Source organism: Eulemur rufifrons, chromosome 1 (genome assembly GCF_041146395.1).
Source record: "Eulemur rufifrons isolate Redbay chromosome 1, OSU_ERuf_1, whole genome shotgun sequence".
NCBI classification, from domain to species: domain Eukaryota; kingdom Metazoa; phylum Chordata; class Mammalia; order Primates; family Lemuridae; genus Eulemur; species Eulemur rufifrons.
The window spans coordinates 51,078,071-51,090,593 of NC_090983.1; positions in this window are offsets into that span (position 1 = coordinate 51,078,071).

A 12,523-nucleotide genomic window follows, 5' to 3' on the forward strand; every position below is an offset into this window, starting at 1 on the left:
TTCAGCCACTCTATGTCTTTTGTTTGGAGAGTTTAGTCCATTCACATTCAATGTTATTATTGATAGTAAGGACTTATTATTGCCATATTATTTGATTTCTGGTGGTTTTGTGGTCCTCTTTTTTTTTTTTTCTTACTTCCTTCTTATCTTCCTTCATTAACAGTGATTTTCTCTGGTAATGTTTTAATTTCTTGATTTTTATTTTTGTGTGTATGTCTTTTGGGTTTTTTGATTTGAGGTTGCCATGAGGCTTGCAAAAAACATTTTATAACCAATTATTTTAAACATATGGAAACTCTGCTCACACACAAACAAATAAACAAGAGAAATCTAACAGAAATTCCATCCCTTAACTTCATCCCCCATGCTTTTTAACTTTTTGTTGATTCCATCCATATCTTTCTATACTATCTATTTCTCAAAAAGTTATTGTAGTTATTTTTGATAGGTTTGTCTTTTAGTCTTCCTACTCAAGATACAAGTGTTTTATATACCCGCTACAGTTACAGCAATAGAGTATTCCATATTTGTGTACTTACTGTTGCCAGTGAGCTGTATACCTTCAGATGATTTCTTATTGCTCATTAATGTTCTTTGCTTTCAGATAGAAGAACTCATTTTAGCATTTCTTGGATGACAGGTCTGGTGTTGATGAAACCTCTCAGCTTTTGTTGTCTGGGAAAAGTCTTTACTTCTCCTTCATGTTTGAAGGATATTTTTGCAGGATAGAATATTCTAGTGTTAAGGTTTTTTTCCTTTAGCACTTTGAATATTTCATGCCACTGTCTCCTGGCCTGGAAGATTTCCACTGAGAAGTCTACTGCCAGATGTATTGGAGCTCCTTTACATGTTATTTTTATTCTTTTCTCTTGTTTCCCTTAGGACCTTTTCTTTATCCATGACCTTTGGGAGTTTAATTATGAAATGCCTTGAGGTAGTCTTGTTTGGGTTAAATCTGCTTGGTGTTCTGTGACCTTCTTGTACCTAAATATTGATATCTTTATCTAGGTTTGGAAAATTTCCTTTTATTATTTCTTTGAATAACTCATTTACCTCCATGTCTCTCTCTCTCTCTCTACCTTCTACTGTAAGGCTAATAACTCTTAGTATTATCCTTTTGAGGCTAATTTCTAGATCTTCATTCTTTTTTATTCCTTCTTTTCTGGCTATTCTCAAATGGTCAGTCTTCAAGTTCACTAATTCTTCCTTCTGCTTGGTGAGTTCTGCTATTGTGAGACTCTGATGCATTCTCAGTTTGTCAATTGAATTCTTAAACTCTAGAATTTCTGCTTATTATTTCAATCTCTTTATTAAATTTCTCTGATAGGCTTCTGAATTCCTTGTCTGTGTTGTCTCAAAGTTCATTGAGCTTCTTCAGGACAGCTATTTTGACTTCTTTGTCTGAAAAGTCACATATCTCCGTCACTTCACGATTGGTCACTGGCACCTCATTAAGTTCATCTTGTGAGATCATGTTTTCCTGGGTGTTCTTGATGATTGTGGATGTTTGTCGATGTCTGGGCATTGAAGAGTTAGGTATTCATTTTAATCTTCACAGTCTGAATTTTTTTGAAGCCATCTTTCTTAAGAAGGCTTTCCAGATATTCAAAGGGAATTGGGTGCTGTGATCACTACAGCCACGTCAGCACTGAGAGTGCCCCAAGCCCAGTAATGCTATGATTCTTGCAGACTTTTGGTGGTACAGCATTGGTGGAGTAGAGTAAGATATGGGAGAATTCCCTGGATTACCAGGCAAAGTCTCTCACTCTCTTCCCTCACTCTCTGTGCTAGGCTTCTAGAGGTGGGGAAGGAGTGACTTGGGCACTCTCTCATGGCCACCAGCACTGGGTCACACCTGAAGCCAGCCCAGTCTCACCCAAAGCAGTGGTGACTGTTGCCCAGCTACCTCTGATGTTTATTCAAAGCCCAGGGCTCTTTAGTCAGCAGGTGGTGAATCCTGCCAGGACTGGGTCCTTCGTTTTAGGACAGCATGTTTCCTTCTGGCCCAGAGTGGGTCCAGAAATGCCTGGACTCAGGGGCTTCAGGAGTCTGCTTGATACTTTATTTTACTCTGGCTGAGCTGGTACTCAAGTTACAAAACAAAGTCCTGGGAAATTTTCTCCTCGCTTTCTCCCTGAGCCACACTGTCTGTAGTTGGGAGAGGGGTGACACAGGAATTGACTTGGCTGCCACTGCTGGTGTCTCGCTGGGTCATGTGCACCCCAAGTCCACTGGCTCTGAGCCAGCACAGTCGCAAGAATTGCCCAAGGACTGCAGACTTTGTGGTCTGACTGCCTTACAGATTTAGTCCAGTTCCCAGGCTGCTTTTTGTTAGCTGGTGGGGAGCTAGCTGGAACTCAGGCTTTGGGGCAGAGGATTTCTCTATGCTAGGCTGGTCTAAATGCTCCTTCTGTGGACACTGGCAGATTTCTGCTCTCTGATATGTTTCCCTGTGCCAGGGCAGCCCTAAGTGTCAATACAAAGTCCCACAATCACTTCACTCTCCCTCCCCCAGGCACACAGACTCTCTCTCCACTCAGTGTGCTGGTGCAACCCTGCTGGGGAGGGGGGGCGGGGTAGCATAGACAATGTTAAGATTGTCTTTTCTGCCCTCTCCAGTGCCTCTTTCCTTGACATAATGTTAAAACCAGGTAGAATGATTGCTCACCTGATTTTTGGTTCTTCTGAAGGTGCTTCCTTGTATGGATAGTTGTTGAATTTGGTGTTCGTGAAGTGGGACGATCACTGGAGGTATCTATTTGGTCATCTTGCTCCACCAATCAGTAGTGTTTCTCTTTTTCTATGTTTTTTCCCCTGCTATTTCTCAAATATCTAGCACAGTGCCTGGCACATAGTATATGCTCAATTAACATATATTGACTGATTTAATGAATGAATCAAATCAATCAAAATTTTTAATTTTCTGGAAATGGACATCCTCCTCTCTTAAAATATGAAGTCTTTTATTCTACCTTTACACACTTAAATTTCATGCATGTTTTCGGGAATGTATTATGTCCAAAAGTAGGGTACTGCCAGTATTAATACTTAAAAGTAATTGCTAAATTTTCATAGATAGAAATAAGTATTTGAGTCATTAAAGGCTATTTTTCTTTTGCACATATAATAAATCACACATCTGAGAGGTTTTTCCATATATATACATATGTATATGTTTAAACATTAATACTATTGGAGTAGTATCTTACTTGCCCTTGACTACAAAGTGTTTTCCTGTATGATCAACTTTATCTAGTAAGTTTCCTGAAAGATATCTAAGAAAATTTCAGTATATAGATAGCAAACTGAGGAGGAGAAATGAGACTCAAGCAGGGGAAGTGACCTCGGAAGATCACATGGCTGGAAGGAGACATATTCAAACCAGCAATTCAGCATCACAGTTTCCTCACTAGCAAGCTTTCTGCTCACCAGACATGTTGTATTCAAATAATACCATGCATTACCACATTATTTACTAATAAATCAATTTCACTAAATTTTCAAAATTGAGAGTGATTTCCAGAGGAAAGTCTTGCCAAGACCCTCCAAGAATATTTACAAGAATCCATAGCTTCTAAAGCATTCATTCTGAGATGGAAGCTTATTTTAAGTTATATGGAGCATTTCTAATTAACTTTTATCACTTGCCCAATAATTAAAAGCCTGAACCATAAAGAAACCTTTACATTTACTTTATGGAGATAGCACTGAAAAGACCTTGGCCATCATCTACCAAACCCCCTTGTCTTTACATGAGAAACCTAAGACACTTGATGTTACTTGATATCACAAGTAACTTAGTGCCACAGGCAACGGTGGGGCACACGTCTGACTCCCAGCCTGTCGTTCTTCTAGGTATCCCTTCTGTCAAATGGGCTGTATGGACAGATGAAAACAATCATCCTTTCACCAACTGCTTTTCCTTACTCCAGAGTAGCTAATTCAAATCACATTGATATTTTATGGTAAGTTATATTTCTCAACATGCTGTCACTCTTTGGATATTCACGTTTTTGAAAATGTAAAACTAAGAAAAAATTAGCAAGGAGGACTTGAAAAGACTGTAATCCATCAGAAGTGACTCTGCCAATCTTTCCAGCTGGAACTGGCCTTGTCCTTGGGGCTCTAGGGACCTGAGGCTGGCCTTGGCTTGGAGGGCCCAAGAGAAGCCCGACCTGGGGAACTGAGGACTGGTGCTCAGCAACGCATTCTGTCAGCACCTGTAATCCCCTCCTCACTCAGCACAGTGCCCACTAATGTTTGTTGAACTGATTCTGTGTCAAATTTAGAACCAGGGTTGGAGCAAATTCTATCTGGTGTGTTAGAGGACATCAGATGAATTATCATTTTTCTTTCCTTAATTCCACCCTTGTTGTCCTTTTAAGTGAATACAATTGTAAAAAAAAAAAAAAAAAAAAAGAAGAAGAAGAAGAAAGAAAGAAAAGTATATAATATCCATCACGTGAACAATTAACCAACACAGACCATAGAGTTCAGTACATATGTGAATTCTGCCATAGACAAAGTTTCAATCACATGTCAATATCATGCAGGGCTAGCACAAGGTATCTTTGTGGTGATGGAGTAGTTCTTTACCTTGATTGTGGTGGTGGTCTGTGCATCTACACATACGATAAAGTTGCATAGAACTACACACTCACAAATGAGGGCAAGTAAGACTGGTGAAATCTAAATAAAGTCCATGGATTCTACTACTGTCGATTTCCTGGTTTTGACATTGCACTATAGTTATGTAAGGTGTTACCACTGGGGGAGACTGGATGAAGGGTACACAGGATTTCTCTGTGCTGTTTTGTAACTTCCTGTGAATCTATAATTATTTAAAAATTAAAAGTTTGAAAAATGAATTCAATGTTTTTTTCTTTTTTAACCTCTAAATCTAAAAGATTTCATTAAAAATATAGATGTTCTTGTTTTTTACTTATTGAAAAAAATTCTTAAGATAAAAATTCTCACCTCTTCCTGGAGATTAGTGTCATGAAAATGGAAGCCATTTTTGCCAGTAAATGTGGTTCCAAGAGTTTGAGACAGATAATACAAATGACTGATTTGTATTATCACTCATCTAAAAATATTCTAAACACACATTATAGGTGTTGAAATTTAAAATATTACTGAGCAGCTGCCGACTCTTAAAATTATGATAAAATTAAAGTGGCCATTACCTAAGGAAAGAAAACCAACACTTTGTCTATAGAAGCTGTACAAAAAAAAAGATAAAAAGCTTCAATATGTTTTTAAGAAAAAAAATATGCATTTGCCTCCTTTTCCAAATAATATATTTTAGTTTTGCATTATAAGGAATATATCTTTCTGTGCGTTCCTAGAAGTAGGTAAAACTCAGCCTTCCTTTGCTTCTGCAGAAAATCTTATTTTCTCATAAAAATAATGACTAGTAAAAGCTAAGGCAACTCAGAATGAAGGGACTAATTTATATTTGACCACTAGGTGTCACTGTTGGTGGTGGCGTGGGCGAAAAGGAGGGGGAGGGGAAATTGAAAGCAATCTCCTAGGGGATCTTTCAGGTTGTGAGTTTTGTTGTTGCTGTTTTCACATATAAACTTCTCACGTTATTGCCATTCTCCCTGTCTGCGTTCGGAAGGATGACGTAGAAAGGAAATAGAGAAATATGAAAACAGAGCGTTTGGACATTTCCTACTCACCGGCCATCAGACCGCCCTAGGAGGTGGGCAGTATGGCTTTCTATGGAGCCACAAGACCCAACAGAAATTGACTATAAAAGAAAGGTCCCTTCTAATAATTCCCTCACCACATAGCAGGAAAGCAGAAAAACGTCAATGACTTCACGTTCAGAGAGCGAAGCACTCGCCGTGTCTGTCTGGCGCTGACGACATCAGATGAATAATTCCTATGACAAAGCAGAGTGAGAGGTCAGTGTGCGTGAAGGGGACTTGAGCAGGAGCTCTAGAGCGCGTCAGGAGCGCCATCCCTGAGGTCAACAAGCAAATCCAGGCCAAAGAGTCTCAGCAACTCTCAGTGAAGTCCAATTTAATTCTGGACTTGGCTATATCAATGGGAACTTTTTCAAAACCCATGGAAAAATCAAACAATGAAAAAGAGATTTTCCTGGTGTCGCACTTGGCAGAGACTCCAAGGCCAGCAGGATGGGAGGTGCCTGCCTGGTCTGGAGAGGGGGATCGTCCTTATCTGCAGAGCGGCCCTGGCCTGAAGCCAAGCCCCGCGGCCAGGGGTCTGTTCTGTGTCCCCGCCGCACACCCAGCGTCCGCGGGCGGCCGGCTCGTTGGCAGAGGCCTGCAGAGGAAGCTGCCCTGTGCCAGTGCTATTTCAAGCGGGCGACTCTAGTTGGAGCTGTTACGCTTTCACTTTCCTAAGGGGAAAAAACTTTTAAGAAAACTAAGGAGTCAGAGTGAAAGGGAGGTTGGAGGAGAGAGCCCAAACAAGGGTGGTAGAAACCCCTAATGAGCATCTAGAGGAGAATTTTTTTAAAAACAGAGGGAAGAATTGAACCACACGGCCCAAAGCTTTTCATATTTGAAAGTATTTATTTGCTCATTTATGTTATAAACTATTGCATCAAATGATCATTTCTAGCCTCTGCTTTAGACATTTCTCATGGCAGGATTAATGGTTTATCCATAACCACATTCAGCGGAGGCAAGTTAGTTGGATAATTATTTAATAAATGACACAAATGAGGAAAAGAGGAAAGCAACTAACATCGAGTGCTAACCACATGCCAGGTGTTATTCTCAGTGCTTTCTGTGTATTAACTGATTTAATCCTCAAAGAAGCCTACGAAGCAGGTAATAATAATATTATGCCTATTAGAGATGAGGAAACGGAGGCAGAGGGAGGTCCGGTAGCTTGCTCAAGGTGGCAGAGCCTATAAGTGGCAGTTCGCCTCCACTGTCACTCAGCAACAAACACAGCACAAAGCTCAGAGCTCGCACCCTCATCACCCAGCTTCTCCTTATTAGACTTTTTGCCACCTGTCACTTGTGAATGTCTACCAGATTCAGATCCTAACCACAGATATCCACAAAGTATTTGCTCAGTGGGATTTCTCTACTTGCTACATTCTGACAAAGTACTACACCACAAGATAGAATGCATACAAGAGTGAGAGGTATCAGCCCTTGGTAGTCATGACTTTTGTGGCTGACAGCATCAACCACTATCTCAGGCAAGCCCCTGAGACATCTCTCTACACCAGCTTCTGTTCAGATTTCCACATAATCCCTGGTCAGAATCAACTAGCTGTATGAGACTAGAAATCAAAGGTTCATTATGAGTCACATGAAATTAACTTCCAGAAAGTGTAAGTAATGGTACTTTGTATGAAAACACATATTTTCCAGGAAATTTTTATTGCTGATGACACACTCACTAAGATTTTGCCCAAATAAGTTCAAGCCAGTTGTGTAACTGTACTCAAAATAGCTGAAGCTATATAAAATACCTTTTGGGCACTGAATCAAGGAAAAAAAATCCACAAATGTGCTACCTAATAACTTTGGTAGCTGCACTGATTCTAATGGATAGTTTTGTAGTCCAGCAACAGTATTGCAATTTGTCATTAATAGATGTTAGGAGGCCAGTTTGTTTAGCTGGAAGAGGCCATGGTTAGTAGATAGCGCCACACCCCCTGTACCTAAAAAACAAACAAACAAACAAACAAAAACAGAAGAAGTTCCAGGAAATAAACCCAGAGGAAGTATTCACTCTGGAAAATAAAAACAAGTATCAGAGCACAGTCAAAAAGTTTTGTGGAGGTTCTTATTCTATTACTTTTAGGATAGACACTAAGCATGAAAAATGGGGTGACCTGTCAAATTTCTCATTCCTGTTGTACTTCCAATGATCCAGGGTTATCTCAGTGGCAATGATTTGCCTAGTGTATTAGTTAGAATTCTCCACAGAATAGAACCAATAAAACATATATATATGTATGTATATATATATATATATATATATGTATATATATATTCCTGTGTGTGTGTGTATGTGTGTATGTATGAATTGGCTCATGCGATTATGGAGACCCAAAAGTCCCACAATGTGCCAGCTGGGAGGTGACTGCTACAAACAGGGCACAGGAAGATGATGGCTTTGACTAGGGTGGTCCCTGTGAAAGTGTGGAGATGCAGAAACTCTAGGTTGACTTTGTAGGTGGAAACAACAGAACTTGGTGATTTAACAGATGTGGATGGAAGTGGTTAGAGAGAAGATGGTGTTAGGATGCTTCTGGCATGAAAAACTAGTGCCCTTTTGTGGCAATTACAGAAATGGGAACGACCAGTGAAAAAGCAGCACGGGGCAGTGAGAGCTGCTGTTTAAAATTGCTGCTGCAACTGTTTCTGTCTGCGAGGCTGATCTTGAGACTGTCTACGGAACCATTCTCTGAGGTGCGACTTGGGATGGATCACAAGCATCAAACTCAGTAGGTGGTAAGGATGAAGCAGGAAACCACCCAGACCAGCTCTGTTCCAGTCATACTCCTTGGATGTAGGTGTCTGCAGGTGTGAATTGGGATCCTCCTGCCAATCTCTGTCCAGGGACAGTATCCATTGCTGGGCATGTGTCTGGGGAATGTCAGGACAGGACAGCTTGTATACTTGTCACACAGAAGGGCTAGGTCACACATGGACTGAGGAAATTCTCTATTCTGAGCCCATACAGGACTCAAGAAACCAGGGAGAGGTAGCCAGTATGCTCAGCTTTCCCTGGATAGCTGGACTTCAGGGGCTTCTAGAGAAGAGGAGGTCTCCCTGTTCCTCTTCCCACAGACCTGGCGCCACCAGCACTCTAAGCAGCTAGACACAGGTCTAGCAACTCCCTTGCTGAAAGCATTGAAGAAATGAGACCTTTCCTTGATCTTCTAAATGGTCTAGTATCAAACAAAAAGATGCAAATTTGAGAAAGATAAGAGTTCATCAACCATCATACTTATCCCAACAGTTATGAACCTACAGTTACTGTAACAGAAACTTGGTATTCTTCCACTTTCCATTCTTTCTTCGCTTCATAGAAATGGGACTACACTTTTAGTAAGAGATGATAGAAACCTGGGCTAGCATTGTGGGGGTAGAGAGGAAGAAATGTGGTGGGAGGGAGAACTGCCCAAGAGGTTAAGCCAGCAGGAGTTGGTGGTCAATGGCTATGAGCAATGAGGGAGAGAGAGGACTCAGGATGTTCCCTACATGCCTGGCTTGCAAAAGACAGCACATAATGATGCCATTTCCAGAAACAGAGAAAAAGACCAGGTTTGGGAGGGGAGGCTGTGAGCTCCATTTTGGACATCTTGACCCCCACGAAGAGCTCTGAAGGAGGCAGCAGGGTATTCAAGTCTGGAGTCAAAAAGAGGGGTCTTGACCAGAAATAAAAACTTGTCAGTCATCTGGGTACAGGAAAGACAGATCACCTAGGGAAAGGTCACCAAGGGAAAAGGTAAGAAGGCCTTACCGATGCCAATATTTCTTGATCTAATGGTTGAGGGATGAACCAGCTCAGGAGACCGAACAGAGCAGGTAAAAGATGGAGGAGATTACTTGGTTTCCATATGACATCATGGAAATCACAGGAAGAAAGTATTTCAAGTAGGAGGGGCCGGCTTACGGCATAAAATACTTCTGTGAATTTAAGTAAAATAAGGACTGAGAAATAGCCCTTGAATTTAGCCATGGGAGGCTACTTGTGACTCTGGGGAGAGCTGTTTCCAATGATGAGGAAAGATAAATTAAACCAGGGGGGAGAGACTGGCATGTGAGAAAAAGAACCAGCAAGTGTTAGTATAAACAACTCCTCGTTTCCCTTGCCAATGACTCTTCCCCGTCACTGTTATCACTGTTATTTATTAGTAGAGGTCAGATCCTCCTCTCAGTACAGTCTTTTATATAAAGATCACTTTCACTATCAAGAGTTGCATTACCCGAGGCACTGTTTTCAGTCCTTTATTGTTTTCTTAAGGTGGTGATCACCTTTGATGGAACAAGAGTTTGGGTAGTTTTTATGGCAACAAAGATAGATGTGAACACTGATTTGCTCACTGTCTTTCACTCAAATGCTTTTATAAGAAGGTTGAACATCAGTGAGGAGTGCAGCCCGTGAAGGATCCTCTGTGGGCCATCTGACATAGAAGGAGAGGGAAAAAGCAGTGTACATTAAGGAAGAAGCAAGGAAGCAGTCCTTTACCCAAGGCCCACCGCACAAACCTACCCAGAATACCTGTTCAAGTTCAGAGTCAGGGGAGGAGCAAAGGACCAGAGTGGTTAACTGAGTGACAGGAATGTATCTAGCAAGGAGAGAGTTGTGAAGAAAAGACTTCAAAATGAGAATTCTGTTGTTTGGCACAGATTAAAAGGACTATTTCTAGCCAAGGAGAATGGAATACTTAGAAATGGCTTAGATATTAGAGGAACAGAAGCGAAGACCGAGTTGCCCATACTAGCGCCAGCGTTTCTGTGGGTCCACAATCCCCAATCTGCAATCCTCAAATTGAAAAAGTTCTGAAAACTGAATGTTTTTCCCCAACTCAATTGGCATGTTGCTGACTTGACCTGAACACATTTGGTGGCAAAACCTGATCTGAAAAGATGTGAAGATATTTACAATTGTCCCACGTTAAGGTGAATATTCCTATGTTTCACTGCATCACACCGTGCAGGTCTCTGGCAGAATGTAAGTCAACTGGCTGCAGGCCAGAGAGAGCACTTCCAGCAAATGCTTATGGAATGTATTCTACACGCAGGCACCTTGTTTAATTCTCAAATAATCAAGCTGGGTTAATGTACTATGATCCCCATTTTTCAGAAGGAGAACCTGAGGCTTAGAGAGGAAAAGTAACTTGCTCAAGCTCTTCTATGCCTAATAAATGGTGCAGCTGGGTTTGAAACAGACATCTGTCTGTCCCAGAGCTAGCCTTGCTACCCTGTGTGCTAAGCCTCCTCCTCAACACAGATTGCTAATGCCAGTGGGTGGAAATTTAAACACAAACATACAACTCCTTTCCTTAAGAGCCATGTGATTGCCCAGAGTTAAATGTCAGCGGCCTTCTGGGATCCCTCTGATGGGTGAAGGGATAAAGGTCACAGTGATGGCCACGGAAACCTGTTTATTATCAGGAGATAACATTGCCTGTCACTTAAAATGAGCCAGAGACCTCCAGACACTCCAGCAAGTCTCCCATTACACAGGAGAACAGCTTCAACATCAAAAGAGAAAGAGATATAGGCAGAGGAGGGGGAGGTGTGCTTTTCTTTGGCTGTTGATGGTTGGTCAAGTGAGTCTAATGGCTTATTAATAAGAAGCAATTAATTGTGTAGCCAGCCCAGTAGTTCTAAGAAATGAAATCCCAAATCTAATACATGAAGGGCATCAAGGATTGAATAACTGTTAAAAAGCGGTTTCTGGCACTGCTTTGCATCAATAAAGATGTAAAGAACAAAGGAATAGCGTGCAACTACTGCACGATCAATAGACGCTTGAAATACAAAAGCTGAGAAAGCGAACGAGCACAGAACCTCCTCAAATGTTAATATCTGCTTTCCAGAGAGGAAATCAAAATTGTGGGGATGCAGAGTTGGAAAGGAGCTCAAGAGGTCATCCTATCCCACAGCTTCAGTTCTCTTTAGCAGTGGACAGCTAGTCTCTTATTTTAAAAGTCTAGAGAATAATGACAGACTGTATTCCAGAGGAATGAGAGAATGTGCATTTACTCATTGCTGGCACCGGACAGTTGGCCCACCAGGGGCAGTAAATCAGAGCCCAAAACAATGAAATACATAGAATTTCTGGACTCATCAGACCTGCTCTGATGGAATAAGACTGACAGCTGCCTGCATTCCAACAGAAACCATGAGAAATCAGAATTTCAGCCAAAAAAAACCTCTGGACCCTGTAATAGGAATTCTTATCATTCTAAAACAGGAACTCCTAGATTTTAGCCACTTGAATGAAGGGATCCAGAGGTCACTTGGGGAATCCCCTGGTCAATGTGGTAGTTGTGACAACCTGTGCTACTTGGCAGGAAATAACATCCACATGGAAAAGGTGATCATAGTTTATAGCCATAGACTAAGAGAATTCTAACACCAGACTGAAATTAAAACACACACAGACACCCATAAACACACATTTGGAAACTTCAGGAATGTGAGAGACACAGGATAATAGCACTTGTATCACAATGTTGATTTATTGGCTAAGCCCAAAATGTATAAGATTTCCATTTTCAAAGAAGTTGCAACAGCAATGTCCCTGCTTCCAAAATGTCTTCAGTTCCTATCAAGAGGGCTGAGGGAAGATTCTTTGTAAAATGTTTGGAATATTTTGAGACCTCTGAACCCCTTAGGAGCACTAGGCACAATCATGGAACAGGTTTAATGATCTCTGTATCATGCAACACTGGTTGCCTAGAAACATCTCCCAAAGATTATTAGATGCTGTTTTTGTCCATATTCCTGTATTTCGGAGCCTTTTACATTTGTCCATTCAATCGAAGAGAAGATATGTAAAATTTACA